Source organism: Passer montanus, unplaced genomic scaffold (genome assembly GCF_014805655.1).
Source record: "Passer montanus isolate IOZ18808 unplaced genomic scaffold, ASM1480565v1 scaffold4, whole genome shotgun sequence".
NCBI lineage: Eukaryota > Metazoa > Chordata > Aves > Passeriformes > Passeridae > Passer > Passer montanus.
The window spans coordinates 17342420-17363447 of record NW_024368818.1 but is presented as its reverse complement, the minus strand read 5'-3'; positions in this window follow the sequence as shown (position 1 = coordinate 17363447).

Sequence of the window (21028 nt, the reverse complement as noted above, 5' to 3'; positions counted from 1 at the left end):
CTCTAGCCATCACTGTTTCAGCTGTCACTAACATCCAAGTATCCTTCTCATTAGAATTCTTGCCATTAGATAAAAGGCAACTCCTTACTATTTTGAATTTCTAGTTGAACACCTGAATAAATATTTGTGTTTCTTCTAGGCTTCTAAATTCATCTGAATTTCACCCCAGACTGGATATTTAAATTCTGGAATAATGCAGATAAAAAAGCTGTGGAAATATACCTTACAGTGCTCAGTTTTGCTTCTCTGCCAGCTGTCTCCTAATTTTGCCATACTCTGCTGTCTGTTCAGCCATGGAGTTCTTAGTTGATTGTTCAAATCTTTGATTTCTATTACTATGAAACCTCTATTGCGTCCACTTGTGCTTTCTTCTAGAAAATTTGGAATACTGGATCAAAGGTTAAAAACTCAATATAAAAAATAACTTGCAGCGGTTTTATATGTTTCAATAATTCACTACTGTCATGAAAATGAGGCATTATCTGCAAAAATATATTAAAAAGAGAAGCAAAGGCAGAAGAATATTGAAGCCAAGTGTGAAGCCATTATAATTTACCCATTGATGCTATTTTGATAAATCAGCTGATCTGTACAATAAACATAGAATACAAAATGGATGTTTTATCCATCACTTCAGATTTTAGGGCTAGCTGATCAAAACCTGAATGCAGATTGGAATTTGACTTAAAACTTGTTGTCTTAATGACAACAAAGTGCTGGATATGAATATCCTAAAGTATGGAAGATTCAAAATCAGGGCAACGAGCACACCTCAGAGACACCTCTATAAAATAAGTTGGATTTTGGTTCTTTTTTTTTTTCTTTAGCTTAATGTGAATATGCTTAAATGCCGGCCCTGTACAGATAACCCTCATCATTAGAGAATCCTTGGATGATTAGAAGTGATTGAAGAGACACTTTTAATTAGTTATTTCCCTTGAGAGGGAGGATGATTGTTCTCAAAATCAGGAAATTCCAGCTGTAAGCATGAAGGGATTATTTGTAAAAGTGCATGTTAGACAGCTGTTAATACCCAATTTTACTTCTGAACTGCATACTCAACATATTGACAAAATAGTTAATTATTAGCCCATTCTCTTTCTGCCATCTCATATTAAGTGATGACCCAGAGAGCTGCCACTTGAGCCTAAGAAATAAACAACCAAAAGTACTCAAAAAGCAGATATGGAAGAATGTGGCTGTTTGTGATGTTAGACCTCACTCTTCTGAAAAGTCAAATTTGCTGGGGCAGATTTCCAAGGGTCTATTTGGTTTGTGCTGTACCTTCTTCAGAAATATCACCTCCTTGCACAAAGTCACTTTTGAGCCATCAGAAAACTGCAGTTAGAGAAATTGAAGGAAAGTGAGAAATTTGTGCAAAACTCCTTGACCTGTAAAAAGTGATGGGCATTGCCATAATAACAATCATGTGATCATTTTGGGAAGTTTCAGTAGAGAGAAAGACACAAGGAAATGCTGAAAAATTGATAAATATCAAATACCACTGGGTATTAAATATTGCTCTTCATTCAAAACAAAGGCACAGCTCACTATGAAAGAAATTCCAATTATTACATCTAATTACAAGGAAGCCTAAATCACCATGGGTTTTAATTTCTAAATCCAAACTCTAATAAAAAGAATAATTAACATCTACACAGAATATTCTGGCTCCCACTACCTGTAATATTGATTTCCAGGCTTTTACAGAGCTTGAAAGAATTTAATGCTCAATAAGAAGCTTAGAGAGAAGAAACTGAAAATATGAGAGGGCTAAAAATATTTATTTGTGAAACGTCCCATTTATGTATAGCTTTATCAAATAATTTCCTCTAATATTTCTTCCCAATGATATTAAGACCTTTAATCAGTAATGCACTTAAAAGCAATTTTAAAATTTTCTTGCATCATAGGGATGGATTTTAGCTCATGTTTCTGTTTTTTCCTGAACTAAAAAGAAAGTTATGGGAGTATTAATAATCTACAAAGTTACAAATTGGTCAGTGTTTCACGGAGATATCATGGAGAAAATATGAGGATGTCTGTCAAATAAAATTTATGAAAGAAGGTAAACATACTGAATATAAAAAAAACTGAAAAAACCAAAACAAACAAAAACTTGAAAAAGTCAAAAAAAGGCCATGATATTTGATAATCTTCAAAGAGGGATATTAAAGACTTGGAAAAATATTTTATTCTATCTAGAAAAGTAATGATTGAATACTAAATCTTTTCTTTCTTTCAGATGCAATGATATATAATTAGACATAGTTATATACATCTTATTATAGATACCTAATTTATACATGTTAATATCAATTAAAGAGAAGCTGCTGTAATCTGGAATTCACTCTGATGACTGAACATTGATGGAAGATTGGGCACAGCTCTGTGAGGTTGCAATTAGATCCCTTGTAAAGCTATGGAAAAGTGGATTTTGGACACGGAAACACTGAATATTGAGTCAACCTAATCTAAATCTTCCTAACCTGATGAAGTTGCCTCTCAGAAATAAATGCTTATAGCTGCTAGCTAGTGGATTTTGTGTCCTTACTACTCTGAGATCATTCCTCACTTAACAGCTAAAATTATTGGCATTCTCCTCATTTCCATATTCCTTTAGGGTCAGAATTACTGACAGCTGTGCACCACTCAGAGATGCCTTGGGGCTTGCTGAAAGGCACCAGAAGTTAATCCACATCCAGTTACCCAGAAATTATTTTTCCATAGTTGTTTATGCCTTCCTTCTCTGTCTAGAATGTCTTAGATGTTCCTTGTTTGAATGCACAGTGAGCAAGCAGATTTTGTGGTAGGATTTTTGGAGGGAGGTTGTAGTGGCCTCTGTAAGCCCAAGTACAAAGGACTGGTGTAGTGTGAAATTAGGGTTGTAAGTGATTAACACAATGGAAACGTTCTGCCCCATAACTCTTTAATGACCTTCAGTTCCGATATGTAAATATGTTAACAAAACAGATCAAGGAGAATTTGTACACCAAAGATGGAAATTCTCTTTCACATGAAAAATATAAATTGCTGAAGCATTGCTTATATCTGTATTTACCACTCAGTTTTCTGAGCCCTTTGCCCACAGAGGTTTAGTTTTCTGGTTCTTTTGAAGGCATTTCTCTTTCTTTCTGAGGTAATAGGGAGATGCTGTACCTCTGTTTCCAGAAACCCTTGTCAATTCAATTTTCTGAATTCTCTGTAATTTTTCACTGGAGTTTAATTATGGTTTTACTGCAGTAAAAACCCCTGGTTTTGGATCATTTAAAGAGGGAAACCCTTTCCTTGCTTCACTTTTACACTTGGGTGCTCACACTGACACCATTTAACATGCTTTAAAGACGATGAAGAGAACACTAGGACTCTCCTTGAGTTCTTTTACTAATGGCATGTAGATGGACACTACTACAGGTTACTCAAAGAAGTTGTAGCTTCTCCCTCCCTGGAAGTGTTGAAGACCAGGTTGGATAGGACTTTGAGCAACCTGTGGAAGGTGTCCCTGCCCACAGCAAGTGAAATTAGATGGTCTTTAAAGTCCCTTCAAACCCAAATCATTCTATGATTCTGTGACATGGTTCTATGATTTGATTCTTTCTATCAGATGATTCAGGCAGAAAGCCCCATGGCATCTCAGCAAACTTGGAATCCTCTTATGGCTTCCCACTTTCTGAGGATCCCTGCAACACTGCCATGACCATTAAATTATGTAAACACTGACATTGTGACATGGAATCCTTTGAATGGATTAATGGATGCTCCCTCTGCTTTGAAGCCAATGAATTTCTATTCAAAACCAGGTTTTTCTACAAAAAATTTAACTAAATGGGTCCAAGAAGAAAAACTGATAGATTAAAATTGATCCAAACAATGAAATCTATGTGTAGATCTAAATCCCAATCTCCTTAAATTGACCAGGAAAATATATTCTCTTTCAAAATCAGCATGTGGTCTGGGCTGAATCTAGACAGAGGTATTCTGCCTAAGTATACTGTGCACAACAACAGACATTTAAGCACATTGTAATATGAAAAATACTTTCACTTCTATGGTGTTTTAATCTTACATAGAAATTAGTTCAGTAAAACCATGAGTTCAGTTAAAGAATTATTCCATCTCCTTTAGTTTTATCACCAGTGGTAGAAAAATAATAATCAGGAAGCTGATACCAAGCTAAAGGCAAGCTGTTAAGAAGCCAAACCACACAAAATAATAGTGCTCTTTGTGGCTATACTTTTTTCATATCTTTACTAATAAATTTTATTATCCATAAAAAGCAGTACTTCTGAAGAAAGAAAGAAATATCATGATGATATGTCCATAAACACTCATCTGCCACATGAAATGTATTCATGATATTATTTCTTGCCCTGGTGGGTGTGCTTTTGCAGACAACTGTGTTTTAGTCTAATGCTGGAGGAAAAATAATTTTAAGCTTCCTCAATTTCCCTGAGGGGAAAAGTAAAAGAAATCACATAGCTTTCCCACAGGCTGTTGTAGTTTAGGAATGGTATTTCTCAATTTAATGTTCCCTCTGAAACACTCCAAACCATGTGCCACTCACTCATTCACCTTTCTCCCTCCCACATCCCCCCTGCAAAGGGCTGGAGGGGAGAACTGGAGGAACAAAAGGCAACAAACAGTAACAGCAACAAAGCTAATGACAGAGGGTACAAGAAAGGAGTGAATGATTCCCATGGCAATCACAGCACCACCTGACATTTTCTGATCTGGAAGGGACCCCTTCCCCTCTCCCTGCCTCTAAGAAAGCTGGAGGGGGAGTTTTGACAAAGGCATGGGGTGACAGGACAAGGAGTAATTGGCTTCAAACTTTCAGGGGGAAGGATTAGGTTAGATATTAGGGAGAAATTCTTTACTGTGAGGGTGTTGAGACACTGGCACAGGTTGTCCGGAAATGTTATGGCTGACCCATGTTTGGAAAGGCCAAGTTGGATGGGCCCCTGAGCAACTTGGTCTAGGGGAAGTGGTCCCTGCCCATACACTGGGATATAGAAATAGATGACCTTTAAGGTCTCTTCCAACCCAAAGCAATTTGTGATTCTATGATTATCTCCTTATTTTGATATTCAAATTCAGCTATGCAGTTTTCCAGGGGGAAAAAAAAATAAACCACAGCAGAATTGCATTTGTATTGAAATACCATGGTATTTATGATGAGTGAAAATTAACAGCAGGGGATCAAATCAAAATCCTCATAAATGGACTGGCAATACATTGAGACCAAGCGAGACTGAACTGCTACAATTTTTCTGAGAGTAAAATTTGTTGACTTGCCTTGTCTCTTGTCAGTTTTGAGTGTTTTGATGCCTCCAGGGTACCATGGTGAAGATCATCCCCTCACCAAGTGTAGTGGGGGGAAATTCCAGGGCAGTAACATGCTTTCTATGCTTAGTTCCCATAGCATGTATGCTCATCTCCATGAGCTTGGGTTTCATAACAGTAAAAGTAAATCACTACCGTGGGAGACTGTAGAAAGGCAGATTTGGTAATCAAAATCTTTGGGACAGAATGGCACACTCATGTATTTTCAGATACATTTTTCCAAAGGCACAGCTGGGTTTATTCAGACCATCCCATTTCAGGCTGTGGGAGGTGCTCCAAATCCCACCTTACAAGTGTTAGTGTCCCCAAATGTTCTTGATGGGAACAAGAACTTATGGCTTCTTGCAGAAGCCACAGCCCTATCTGCAATTTAGCTGCCTAGTAGTTGAATAGCATATCTGGTTTCCCAAGAAAGCGCCTATGAATTTAACACCAAAACACCTGGTCAAAAGTGGTGTCTGGTTTGAACCAAAATAAAATCACTTAGGAAGCTCAAAATCAGAGATCCCTCCACCCTTTATCACCTGCACTTTAACAAGAAAACCCACTTTGATGGGCCAGCAAGGATAGGAAAGGTTTAAGTTCCTAGCTGAACAGGTATTTTCAGATAAAGCATCAGGGCCAAAATTTAATCATCATGCAGCTACTAAACTGGGTATTCCTCAGCCAAGTCGCACATCAGTGAATCCTAACAGTCTCTGTGTCAAGCCTAGCATGGTGGTACTCAGGTTTTGGTGGGTGCTGTGTAGGACTGAGCTGCTGGCAGCTGAGGACAAAATATGGGAGCACACCAGCTGACCAACAATCTCAAAAATTGCCAGAGGGTCCTTTTCTGTTCCACACCTATTCTGTTCCCGAGTTCACATTTTTGTAAAAACCATTGTACTAAGGACTACCTTCATTTGTGATGTAACATAATGGAAGTTAATAGCAGTATTAAAGCAAACATACATTTTCTTCACAGTGCTTTGGCTTTTTGGCTTTTTTTTTTTTTTTTGTGGAAATCTCAGTTTTCCACATAATTTTGTAATTTATTCTATAAATCCATGGGAGGTTTTGTAATTGGCAATGAGCATATTATCATGCATATCCTTGTACCCAAAAACCTTTAAACTAGAAAAGGTAGGAGGGAAAAACACAAATAGGAGATGATTGAAGCTGGTCCATAATATCTGCTGATAATTCTTCTTATGCTATTAATTCTATCACTTTAATTGTACTTATATGGTTAGCTTATGCTTTCACTAGGAAATTTAAGAAGGTCATACCTCAAATATTTTCTTTCTTATTAGAGACTGCAGAGATAATCCAAGATTTATGGAGCCTTTGAGGCTTTGAAGCAGTAGCTACTGATGGATGAAATGTTTTGTGTATTGGAAAGGGATGGAAAACAGAAAAAAGAGCAATGCATTTCTGCACAGCCTCTTGAGTGGAAAGCATAAATGTCTAGTTATTATTTCTGATTTGCTTTCAACTTTTCAACTCAAGTTTAAAGATTCTACGGAAAGATTAAGCTTTAGAATTGTCTGTCTCCAATGTTATAGATGTAAATGTATTTCATTAAAAGAGGGATGTATTTAAATAGAAAAAGTAATCAAATGAAATTTCAACTCATAGACATCAATGAAAGCTTTTGCATTGCTTTCAGCAGAGCCAGCATTTCACCAAGACATTTCATTTAAAAATCAAGTCAAAACCACTTTCTTTTTTGTCACGTCTCTATATGTCCGATTAAAAAAAAAAAAAAAAAAAAAAAAAGATTCACTGAAGCTTGCGGAACAAAGAACTATTAAAATTCAAAATTAATCTTATTGAACTATTTAGCCGTGCTAGTGAGACAGAAAAATGGGTTTGGCAATCTCTCTCCATGAGAGCACTGCTGTGGCTGCAGCCCCTAGATGGCACTGCTAGAAGTGATCTCGTGAGCCAACCGGACACTGCAGTTCCACTGAAGAAAATACATTTTGCCAGGTGTGGTGAAGCTTACAGCAAGAGGTGCCTTATGCTTCACCTAAAAGTCTGTCCTTAATGGAGTGGTTGGTTTTGTTTGTCTTCTTCCAGTGTGTTGCAGCATGCAAAAGTCATACTCATGAAAATAAATTACATGTCAAAATTCACACCACAATTGTGAAAGGATGTCAAAATTTACACCACAAATGTGAATTTATCTGCATCATTTTATGAACCCCATTTAGCATTACAGGATGTTTGTGAGGCATAATTGGTTAAAAGCTGCCATTTTACCTCTTGTAAAAATAGGATTGACCTCATATAACTTTCAGGGTGGGATTCAGATTTGTTCTCACACATCAGAGTTAATATCTCTGTGAACTGTGTGCTCATGTCTTTCTGTTGCTGCTACAATGGGATATAAATTTCTAATATCACATCTGTGATATCCATGAGGATATATCAGGTATATCAGGATATCTCAAATGGTACAATAAGCCTGTATTCAGACAGCTGAATTCTGATCCTAACATTAGGTTAAATGAATTATACATAATTTAAATTGAGTGAAGAAATGAATAACCAGTGATTTTTCTGGAGAAATTGGAAATTAATGGCATAAGATAACAAAAAATTTGTTCATGTTTATCCTCAAAACAAAGTACTTCCTCTTTAGTGGAAACACATTTTATAGTAGTAATACAAAGTCATCAGCTTTGATTGTATCTTCACTTCTGTCCCACCTCCTGAATATAAGGACCAAGCTTGAGAGATAAACTGACTTTAAAGCCTGGCTATCAAATTTTCTTGCAAATATATGGAGGGGTGGTGGGGAGAATAACATGCAAAAAAGTCATTGTAACTATATTCCCTGTGGAGAAATTTAGAATAGGACATTGTTACTATCACAAAAAAGTTAAAGGAAGATTTTTGCATTGCAGAAAGTAATGCCTTTTCAATGGCTGGCCATTAGATTAGATGGATTAGGCAACAAATGAAGTGTAAAGGAAAGGGTGTGTTAGCATTTGCCAGCAATAATTGTGCCCTGATGCAAGGGCAACTTGGAAAGAGTGCTCAGTTGAACTCCTCAGTGGGAGATAATGATATGTACATGCTTGTGCCAACCCTAGAAGATAGCTAATGTTGTCATGTGGCACCAAAAATTTGTCAGAAAAAGCTGCTCAGGGTAAATCCAACTGAAAAATTATTCCTCTGCAAAAGCGAATGCAAAGCAAATATATAATATTCTCTAATCTCAGTGACAACATTTTAATAGTAATTTTGCTTCATTATGTTTTTGCAAGGTTTGGGGGGATAAAGGTCCACTGAATTTATGGCAACCTAAGATCCATCATCCACAGGATTTTTACTTTACACCTTTGTGTGAGAACACCAGAGGCTGTAAGTTACAGCTGTCATCAGTGTCTTGGAGTGCCTGGCAGGTTTCTCTGTTCTTTCTTCAATGACATTTTGACACTTTGGAATTTTTGTTCTGATCTGTGAGTGTGTAGGTGAATGAGTAGCTCATGTATAAGTCATGAGACAAGAGTGAACAGCAAGAGCAAGGGCCAGAAGTGATATCAGAGATGAGCTCCCTCCTCTAATCTCTAAATGCATAAAGCAGTCTGAGGATGAGTAGGTAACATACACTTTAAATAAAATACAAAAATATACCGGTAGCTACTGCACATCTATCTAGATAACTCGATTTTCTATGTAACTGAGAAATAACAATAATAAAAACAGTTAACATTAAAAATCACATAGTTTTTAAATGCCAATCAAAAGAAAGAGGAACAACATCAAGAAAACACTGTTGGTTTTTTTCTACACTTGAAGTAGATCTGAAAGGTCTGAACACCTCACGCCTAACAATAAATACAGATGACATCAATACCAAAGAAAAGAAAAATTCCAAGAAATCCACACAAACGTTATTTCTATAGGGTAAGCTAAAAGAAATCTATTAGTCACATCTAGCAAACCCATCCAAATGAATAAAGATACATTTCAGAAAATTAAAAAAAAATTAAGGTGTCGATTACATTTTCTTCTAAATCCTGGTGCAATTTCCAATATTTTTGGCAGTTGTAACTTTGCTTGTTCTTTAATTTGTCACAGAAAACCCCTCTGTCTCACGTAGACTGGAATCAAGATACAGGAGGCTATAAATAAAAGTGACAGGGCATGCCAAAACTCAAAAGATGCTGCATACAGCACCCAGACAAAGGTTCCTAAAGCATTTTCTAAAGGCTAACCTGTCTCTACTCCCTTCTCCCACCATGACTATAATGTGATCCAAAAGAAGGTCATCCTAGTTGAGCAAAGGGCAATGCAGCGCAAATACTTCTTTCCAGTATGATGGGTAACATAGATCAAAAATGTTTTCCATGAATCATAGAATCATAGAAAAGTTTAGGTTGGAAGGTAACATAAAAACCATTTAGTTTCAACCCCTCTGCCTTGGGAAGGGACAACTTCCAGGAGACCAACTTGCTCAGAGCCCCATTCAACCTGGCCATGAACACTGCCAGGAATGGCACAGCTGCAACTTGTGTCACCTGTACAGGATCTATTGTGTGAGACTAGGATGTCATAGGATATAGCAGCCAGCTTTGTGTTTACCTCCAAGGTCAAGCAGCATTAGCGCTCCTTAGGGCATCTCTCACCAAAGAGCACAGTTTTCCTAGCTGTGTCTCTTGGTGCGGGATGAACTGGTGTCAGAGAGAGTCAGAGCACCAGCAAGCACATAACCTGCACTGAGCAGTGAATTTGGCACTTCCAGCATACAACCTGTTTTTCCTGCTGTTGCTTTGAGATCAAAATGCACTACACAAAGGAAACTCAGCCCAGCTTCCAGTTAATCCATAACAATGCAGGGATGAAGACAACCCCCCTTAGATACATTTCCTTCAAAAGGCAAAACACAGGACAGAGAATGACTGACTATTCTATGAAGTCTGGTTGAGCTACAGCATGAGAGAGTGTACAGCACTTTAAGCAAGAGATCTGCCTTGCCCTGTGCTATGGCTTCATTTTGAGCTAGCATTGAATATCTAGAGACAAGTAAAAGAAATGGGTCCATTATAAAGTGTTCCTTTTTCTGTACCTCTCAAATTCTGGAAATCAATATGTTTTATGATTTCCTGGGGGGGAGGTGAAGCCAGTTAAAGAACAACTGGCTGTTTGAGATATTTTTGTCTCCTAGGTCTCTGGCACAGAGAGCAGCTAATATTAGTGACACAACAGAAATAAATGTACTAAGCATATTAATTAAATTTTCTGAAAATCCTTCTCCCATCATTAAGAAGCCTGTTTTCATATATTGCTATTTGAGTTTATATGAAACCTTTTTGATGATTAAGTATGACTTTGACTCCTTATTATTAATTGGAAAAAGGATGTTGCACATTTGGAAAGAATATTGAAGTGAAGAGTGTTTGTGAAGGCATGAAAATTTGTGAAGAAAGCAAATTTTCAGTGAGGGACTGGTAGAGGATTTTGACAGCCAACTACAAATATTTCTGATCCAAGCATCTTGCATCACTTCATGTTGTGAAACACTGATCAGATGAACCTCTGTTTCCAAAATTGTAATTCCTTTCTGGTGGTTAGGATAATTAAGCAGTTGTCCTACCTTCCCATATTTGCTGTCAAAACTGAAAATAACTCCTGTGAGTCATACAGCAGGCACTTTGCTCAGGTTCCACAACAGCACTGAGTACAGCTTCTCAGCTGCCTAAGGTAGAGGCTTATATGAAATGCCTTTAAAAAAAAAATTGTATTCTCACATGTGGCCCCAAAGCAGTACACAGTTCCTTTTTCAGAAATCCTACCATGGCCTAGGTGAGATAAAGATACTCATATTATCTGTTCACTCTAAGTACAGAAATAGGTGGCAGGCTAAGTTCAAAGACAGGAGTACAATTTTAGTAGAACATATTAAGGAAGGATTAGTGATAAAGTTTGTGTTTGTGAAAGAATTTATGAAATGAAATAAAGTTGTTACACTTGGCTTTTGTAGAGGACAAAGGAAAATGCATTCGATTTCGTAGAGGTGGGGTCAGACTTTTTGATACAGAGATCTAAACTGCACATTACACTCCAGAAAACCCATTAGTTTAGGCAATTCAAATACAATAATGCATATGTACTGCTTAAAATCTTATTTAGATTTTTAGGATTGTACATATTCTGGTTTGGAGACTATCTGAGGGTATCCTCTTTCTCAGTCCCATCATCCTCTGCTACACGTTGAAGAATAGCCATGTGGCTACTCTTTCTTCTGCTGGAGCCTCTCTGACAACATGTAAAGCCACTACTCCACTTGAATGGGAACCCTAAGCTCAGAGGTACCTATGAAAGAAAGAATACCTCTCCTAGCTCATATGGTACATTTAGAACAAAATGTGCTTGTTCTCTCCCAGGTTTCCAAATTAATGCTCTGTCTTAAAGGGCTGGGTGTTCCTGCTCATTTTACCATCCTGGCACACCAAAAGAAGGCTAGCACTGAGTACCAAGAGTTAATCTAGACTTGCAATGTGTCCAGTCAGGTTGAAGAAGGTGTGAAAAGAAATTGGAACTCCAAATCTACTATCTATCCAAATTAATATACTAATACAATAGCTAGACTCCCAGTACATCCTTGGTTTATACAACATAAAAAAAAAAAATCAATAAATTTGCAGAAAAGGACATTAGGAATCTGATGCAATTTTAAATACTGAGGGCCTCGATGCATAAGAATGCATAAAATCCTGATACTTTAACTCACAAATTATACCTGCTTAGTAGGGTTGAAAAATAAAGAATTCACTTTGGATAGAATGAAACTAGAACAACTCTCTAGTAACAGTTAAGACATTCTTGAACATTCAGGTTTAAGTACAACATAAGACAATTCATAACGTTGGTCCTCAAAGCTTTCTTTTAATTTTTTAGTTAAAAAAAGCAAATTAGTCCAAAAATAGAGTCCTAGAGGTTGCTAATAAAAAACTGGCATAATGTGCTGGATTTACTATATTCTCATTGTCATTCTTGTTGACTATCTCCTAATCAAATAATGTTAACTATATGTTAACTATAATTTTTGAATTAGTTATTTTTTGAATAGTTTGATTTCCATGTAAATTCTCTACAAAGCTATTTGTGTGTGTAAGTGAGCAATAGCTTGAGGTTTTTTTCTGACTCTCTAGGCTTTGAATAAAGGGCGAAATGAAGCATTCATTTAAATCAGTGTATTGGTTAGAAAAGGTTATTTGGTTGATTTTAACTTCAGCTATTTATCTGCCACCAAAGAGATCCAGTGGGTATTCTGCAGCTAGAAGTTTCTTTGGTTTTGAGAAATAGTGGTTTTTTTTTGGTTTGCCAGGCCAGTATTTCTCATAATTGTGGAACGGTTAAAGCAGTGATCTATGATTCATAATTGGGATGTTTAGCAACAACTTTATATAATTTCTTTCTGAACTAGATGTTGAATAGATATATTTTCTTTTTGTTTAATAAAATGTTGTGGTTATGCAAATACGTATACATTTATAGATCAGTTTGTTTGCAGGAGAAAAACACACAATATCTCCATTAAAAAAGAAAAAAGAAAGAAAGAAAAATAATACCTTTCCTTTCAAATACATTTCATATCACCTGTCATGGTTTGGCCACGAAGTGAGTTTCTGGAAAAGTTGTGGTCAAACCAATCAGTGGCCAGATTTGAAATTGGTACCTGTTGTGGCCACTGGGGATCTGGATACGCCTCTGAGAACACACAGGGGTTAAAAGTAGAGGATTCCCAGAAGACTTCCTCTTTTGGATCCTGTGGTGAGTGGAGTCTGACCTCTCCCCTGCCCAGCTGCATCTGGGTGGGGGAAGGCCATGCGGCCTGTGAGGAGGGAGGCCGGAGCCCCGAAAGGGATGTCTGGGCAGCCCCCTGGGAGAGAGCGATAGAGACTGTGCTGGCAGCACGGCCGGGCAGAAGCGGGGGATGCGGCGAGAGAAGGTGCCCGGCAGCTGTGGGAGTCCTGGGCAGACAGAGGTGAAGATTTTAACCCCTTGGTAGAATAATGGAAACCTTACAAATACTGATCCTCCTGAATCAGAATGAGGAGAGAGAGAGATGATGGACTGACGAAATGGGCAAGTGTGAGGAAAGTTTGGAAGAGGTGAGAAGAATCCTAGGTGGGAAGAGATGATGGAGTGGCCTTGAGCTGGACTCTTTCCTTGTATGGCCGTGGACAGACCCGAGTTTTTCCCTGTGACCCAGAGACTGTATTTAGGGGGAGGCAACACCTTGGAGTCGAGAGTGAAGCAGCGGTGTGAACAGAGATGGCTGAGGAGGGTGTGAGATGCCCTCTGTCTCCACGGAGAGGAAGATCTCTGTTCACGAGGCCCCTCGGCCCCAGGGGGTAAATTTGGGGGCACTGGTGTCCCAAAGTTGAGAGACTGCTGCTTTTGGAACTGGGTGGAGCATCTTTAAACGGGAAACCCTAAAAGCAGTCCTGGCCCATGTCCAGTGGTGAGAGCACTGGACATGGGGGGGGAGAAGTCACGAGGGCCGATGTTCTCTGGGTGGGGCCATGGGTGACAGAGAAGCACAGGAGGGTTCAATTGTGCTTCCGGGGGAAGCTTATGGTGCAAGGGGGGACTCCTCTCTCCCTGATGGATTTGAGGGTTGATTATTTGAGGGGTGATGATGGACTGGAAGTTGATTATGTGAGAGGGTGACAGGGTGGAAATCTATGGTGTTATTTCATTCTGTGGAGAAAATGGAGGGGAGGAGGAGGAATGTATTTGGAGGGTTTTCATTCTCAGTTTTGTGTTTGTTCCTTTTTAGATATTGTAATTAATAAAGTGTTGTGTTTTTCCCTCCATCCCCAGGTTGGAGCCTGCTTTATTCTGTTTCCAGGTAACATCTCACAGTAACCATTTTGGAAATATACCTTTCATGGGGGCCCTGGCATTGTGCCAGAAGAGCAGGTGCACCTTCCACTAGACATGACTGCTCAAAACCCCATCAAACCTGACTGAACACTTCCAAGGATGGGGCATCCACAGCTTCCCTGGACAACCTGTGCCAGCACCTCACCACACCACCCTCACAGAGTGTCATCTGAACATCCAAAATGCTAGGAAATGTACACAAGGCTCTCTGACTCTTGAGGGAAAGACAAGATGATTTAGTAGATTTAAATTCATCCTTCTACCATACAGTCAGAGAGATGAAGTAATGAAGTAAAAGAAAATACCTCATTTTAAAGCCTACTTCTACTTTCTAGCTGAAGCTGTTTTGGCAAATTTTTTTGTGGTTTGTTTCTGGGTTTTTTTGGTTTTTTTTTTTTTTGTTTTTTTTGCCCCCCCCCCCCCCCCCCACATATAATTAATGGGATGAAAAAATCTTAACTCCAGGGTCATCAGAGTTGTTAGATGTTGTCAAAGACTTCTGGAAAGTTCTCATGTTTCCTAATATAAATGTACAAATGTTTTCTTGTGTATCTGTTTCCTGCAATTACTCCACTTATTCTTTTTTATCAGCAGTGATACATATTATCAATTCATATCCCATTTGCCTTTTGGTCAGTCAGGGATAAATTAATTCCTTAAACTGCATGTTGGGAAACACTCAACTATAATTTATGACACCCCAACCCATTCCAATCCCTGCCCTCTTTTTTCCTTTCTAACTTCACAGCCCTTCCTAAAGCAAAGGCACTGGGAAAATCTTTTTCTCTGGCACTTATGACATCTCAAAGGTTCAGAAGGGCTGGAAACTACAATTGGCACTTGGCTTTCATGAACCCCTAGAGAGCCTTTTCTCTCACACGTTAAATGCACAACAAATAGGACAATCTCTGGTCTTAGAGCAGTTTTTGTGGAGGTGAGAAGTCTGTTGTGATGTCAGGAGCGCAGCATGTGTACACTCCATAGATGTGCAATTTTAACTCTCTGTTGGTAAAAATCAGCATTTTTTTTTTTTCTGACTTCAGTGCAGCTATTCCTGATAACAGCTGTTGAGCTGTTGGCCAGCAGTTTCCAAGTACCTGATTTTATGGTAATTTCTGAGTCAGAGAGGTATGTGGATTGTCCCAGACGGCAGAGCTTTCCGTTTAATATCAGTAGATCTTTTAGTAAATTTAAAGAGGGTTTGTGAAAAGACAAGTATTCAGTACTGGATGCTGCTATCCTGCAGATTTCCATAGGAACACAATGTAGTTATCTCCCTAGGCAGTCATTTGATAGAGTTATGAAGCAATATACTCTAGAAATATCTTTTTCTGTCATATTTATAGCAATTATGTCAAATAGTGAATTTAAATAATTTGAGCTGATTACTGCAGGTTTGTGAAAACACACAGTTTGACGTATTCACAAGTTTCAATTACTGTATGTGAAATGTAATTATGTGGAGTACAAATCTCCAGGGGAAGCTGTGTTTTCTAAATACACCTCGTCTCTAATGCAATGATCTTTACTCCTTTCTCCCCCCACAAATTAGAAAATATCATAAATTTTGTCAATGGCTGATCATTTGTCAGATCCCACATTTAAAAACTGCATAGACCTAAGTACAAAGGTAAAAAATCATCACAATCACAGCAACCCATGTACTTTGTGATTATATAAATGGAATAACTCTTCAATTTTGTGTTATATTTTTTTGTCAACGGTTCAAGACCCCTTGAGTACCATTTGTACTGAGAGAAAGCTTTGAGTACAATGTAATTTCTTTCAAAATAAGACTTTGTAAGAAGAAACTTGATTAATCAGTTGATATGTTTTGGAAATTTTAGGAGCCATTCTCTTAAAGTTGTTATACCATCTTTAGTGGCCAACTGCTCCTTATGGCAAAAAAGATGAATGATCGTCTGATCATCAAGTCCTGTCACCTGTGATTGTAGCAAGCATAGAGCAAATGTACTGTCTTTCACATACATCCTCCCAAATTCCCCACACCTCAGACCTTCTGAAAGGATCCTGCTTAAAATGTGCTCCAGGAAAGGAGCAGGAGGGCTGAGGGCTGTGGAAGGTGACAGTGGCTGGAAGTCAGCATTTTGCCGTGCTGCTGATCCCAGTGTTTATAACAGCTTTCTCTTTGGTCCTTGCAAAACATTTTGTGTTAGCCCCAGTGCCACAAACACTGGCATCAGTGGTTGTATTTCTGTGAGATCTGCAGTTTCATCCACAGACCTTCCCATATGGAAATGCCGATTAAAATTTATATTATGCTTTTAAATACACAAAGTTTCAGAGCTGTTAAATTTGATCATCTCTAAAGCATCTGTGTATTTCATTTGCATCTCACAAAAACAGATTGACATTAAAATCCATTTTATTTGGGTTGCTGTGATAACCCCAAATAACCCTAAATTCCTTCTGTTCATATTTACTCACATTCATGGCTTTGGAAACTCCTTATCTTTTTGATGCCTTTATTTTCATTGCTAGTGAAGCTGTTTTCATATCTAACATGGGATGCAGATCTGTTTATTTTATTTTTGACAAATTTTGAACTACACATGAAGGAATACATTTGTGATTATTCTTTCTCCTTTAAAAAAATACATGTCCTTTCTATTGTGTCATTTATCAAATTATTATCATTCAAATTTCAAATTTCTATCTTCCTAAAGAGCTGAAAAATATGCTCTTGACAGGATTGACAGAGATTTGATGTGAACTTCTGCTTTAAAGGACCAGTAAAGCCTTTCTTACTATCTGGGTAAATATGATTTTCAATCCCAAAATAGCACCATTTATTTCCGATTAAATGGAAATGTGCAGGATAAGAAGTGAAGAAAAGCTTTATTTTAAAAATAAATTATATAACCCCTAGGTGTACTCGATTCCAATGTTACTTTGACACAAGACAGACCCTTCCTGTTGACCTTGTCTTTTATTGCTTTACCCTTAGCTGATAAACATTCCTAAAAGGCAGCCAGGGTGACATGTCATTTCCTAATGTGACCACAGTGTCCCAGCAAAATTCTGGAAGAATGCTGATCTCATGTTCTGGTCACATTGGTGTAATGTTTTGAAAAAGATCATCAGAATAGAAAATCAAAAATTAAATAGTGAAACCTCTTGTAATATAATTTAGTTTCCAGAGTCTCTGAATGTAATGGAAAATATGGCTAGAAATAATGCATTCCCTGTTGACCATTTTCTACATAATGACGTACACTATTGCCATTTCCTTTAACCTTTTTTATGGATTTCTAGAAAGGAGTCATCTACATAAATGAGAATATATTTCTTTTCCTGGAAATGTGACCAAGTTTTACATAAAAATATAAGTACATTTACTTGTTCAGAAATCTAGAATTATCTGTATGAATAGACGAGAAACCAGTGCCACTTTCATTTACACAGTGTATTAGTCCAAGTAATGCAATTAGCACAAATAATGACCTGTCTACATGATCTTCACATTATTCTTCTCCCATGGTAGTTTGTTTCCACTGATTTAAATTTCTGACCAATTAGTTAAAAGTTCAGCAATGAATATAAAATATGGATGTCTCTGGGTTTCTAAAAACCAAATAAACCCAAACTGATTAATGTGAATTGGCAATAGAGAAATTAATTGTGATTGACGTACTGACCATGAATGCATGAATGGACCCAACACAGTAGGTGTTCTTGATACTGTTATTAGCCAAAGAATAAATGTCAAAAATAAACATGGATATATACAAAGAAATGAGTGGCACAGGAAAAACAAAGCAGGTTCTCTGCCATAGAAGCTTTGATGAGACTGGAATAGTTCCGAATAAGAGGAAACCAGAATATCTGCATATCGGGGAATGCTAGGGCATCGTTGCCTGAGAAGAGATGAGAGATGTCCATAATTTCCTGCATATCCTTCTTGAAGTCTCCTGGATTAAAAACTGCATCCTCCTTATTTTTCCTCCAAATTTTGTTGGATATATATTGCAGAAGTGGTTTTTGTCATATGCTACAAAGCAGCACAAACACCAACTCTGTTCAAAAAAACCCCAAAAATTCTTTGCATTAGTAAAATCTCAGATTCCTGACTGAGTGGAGAGTGACTGCAGAACCCTACACTGTTAACCACTGCCAATAACCCCAGCAGAAAGGGTCTTGAGACAGTGAGGTGAAGAACAAGAAGAATAATTCTTATCATAGGACCTCCAGTAGGGCTCTAATTACAAATTACCTTATCAAAACACAATAGTTATAGAACTATACGCTGTACATTTCTAAATGAAAAACCCAATCAGGTTAATTCAGGCTACCTGATATTCTTCACTCTAGTGTTAGAAAAGAAGCAGGGTTTTTTTTAGGGCAGTGGTTCTGTCTGCCCTGAAACACTGATTCATATGCCTGTGTGGTTAAATAAAAATTTATATATTCTGTCTGTGCCATCAAGACTCTCCTTTTCCTTTTAGACAGGCTCCTTCTGATTGTGAACACAGATGTCAGTTCTAATAATTTTCTCTCCTCTATTGTCTTGAGATCCTTACTAGCAGCCAGATAGCCTGAATCCTCTGTAATTATTATTAAATTTTGTGGTAGCTGGTGTGGAAAAACAGCATCAGGTGCAACACTATAGGAAGGTCATATCTTGGCTTTTAGTAAAAGATCTAGTGAATTAATTTAGCAACAATATCAAGTACTAAGCTAATCTTTTAATTAACAACAAATGTGTGTCATAATTAATAAATTACCTTAGAGGCAAAAATAATTTAATGACTTCTAGGTTAGAGATCAGTATACACAGAAAGAGATTTAGGCATGGGAAACATATGAAAGTTTTAATAGGAGGTAAAATTTTTCACATATGTGGAATAAATTAATATTTAGCCTCCCAAGATAAAAACAATTCTGCCACAGGATTCTGAATTATTATGTATAGTTAATTGATAAACTCTGTCTACCTTATTGAATCCTTGAGTTAGAGAATGGCTTTCAGGAGACTTTTGTTCATCAAACCTGGATGTCTTTAATGAGCACAACTATTATAGAAAATTCTATTAAAAATTTAAAATTAACTTAGTATTGCACCAATGAATGGATGTGCACTACATTTCAAGAAGAATGTTTGTTTCATTTTGGACTCCTACTCTGTTTGAATTCAAGCCAAAATCTACTGAAACCTCTAGTTTTGAATTTGTACCATGAACTTTATAGAGTGCCCATGAATCATCCTTTTAGGCCTAAAATAATTTAGTCTAATTTAAGGCAGCTGAGATGCCCATGCCAATGGAGCCAAGTTACAAATTACTGCAGAGAATGATTTCTTTAAATTATTTTTTATGGTAGAGTCATGATATTTTAAAATAATCCTAATAACATAAGTGAATCCTCCACATATATATTGTGATATCCCTTATATTCTAAACTACCTAGATGTTTTCACTGCTTCCACAAGCAGTTCAAAGGGAGACATTTTTCAATTAATAGAGAATAATACAGTGTAATCACAGACTATCAAAGAATGAAGGAAGTTAAACACTTGAAACAAAGAGGGAAAAATTTTAGTAATTTACTCAAAGTAGCGGTATTTAATATGATACAATGCCAACTAACAACAAAACATGAGAGCATTTCAAATAAAGATTTGATGGGGGGACTACTTTTCTTTTCCAATTCTTCAGTTCAAAGGCCAAATTTCTTTGCTAAGTCTAGAGTAGAAAAACAGAGATCCTTCACAGAAGGACAATTTAAGGTGTTTATAGCAAGAGCCTACATCTCTGTCTTGATCAAAAAGGAAATGGTCTCACCTTTTCTGTAGGTTTTCCTGTACCTATTTTATTTGTCTCTGCAGGAAGTTAGGATCTCACATGAAACTTAGTAAAACCACTCAATTTTTTAGCTATTGGAGCTCTAAAAGTAGAAATAAAACCAAAAGCTCAAGATTGAATCTAAACAAGCTCTCCTAGTTAGAGACTAGAGGGTGTTGCCCACACTGAGGGCACAGCAGAACAGGAAGAGATGATATTTCAACAGTGCAGGGGTTGGAGATGATTGGGAGATTCCCTTAAAATTCTCATCCTGATACAAAATAAAATGGGGATTTTAAGTACTGTAGGTGAATTGCAAACTCTATAATCATCCCGTGCAAAGTTTGAAACATCTAATGGAAATCTCTCAAATTGAAGGTGAGCGGTTTTCAAGGTCAGAGAAGGATATTTTATTTTTATAAAATAACACCTTTGAATTTGAATCTTTTGGGTTTGTCATCAAAATGGGATTATATTTGGTAACTAAAGTAAAAATTCAGCTCTGAATTTAATGATCAGGGAGAAAAATAGGTTTGAACCATTTCCATTACATTTTTTATCATTTCAAAATTGGGCTCAATATATTATTCCTAGGGTTAGGGTTTAAAGTGCTGCTCCTGTTAGTTCCGATTTTGGATGCTTGCTGGTATATTCCAACGCAAATGACCTCTTCCTCTGTCTTTTGAGCTGAACTTCAATATGAGCAGCATCACAAGTCAGCACCAGACCAAAGGACTTGGTTCCCTGTCCTGTATCTTCCACTTAGTCCCAGATCCCAGAAAGGAATTTGACTTTATCTGAGTGAAAGCACCAACCAGTAAAAGGCAATTAACAACAAATCCTGTTGGGTTACCTCAAAGCTGAAAGATACCCTCTTTTAGAACAAGAGGAAGTGGTATAACATTTCACTAGGTGAAGTTTAGATTGGGTATTAGGAAACATCTCTTTACAGAAAGAATGGTCCGACCTGGGCAAGAGACTGCCCAGGGAAGTGGTAG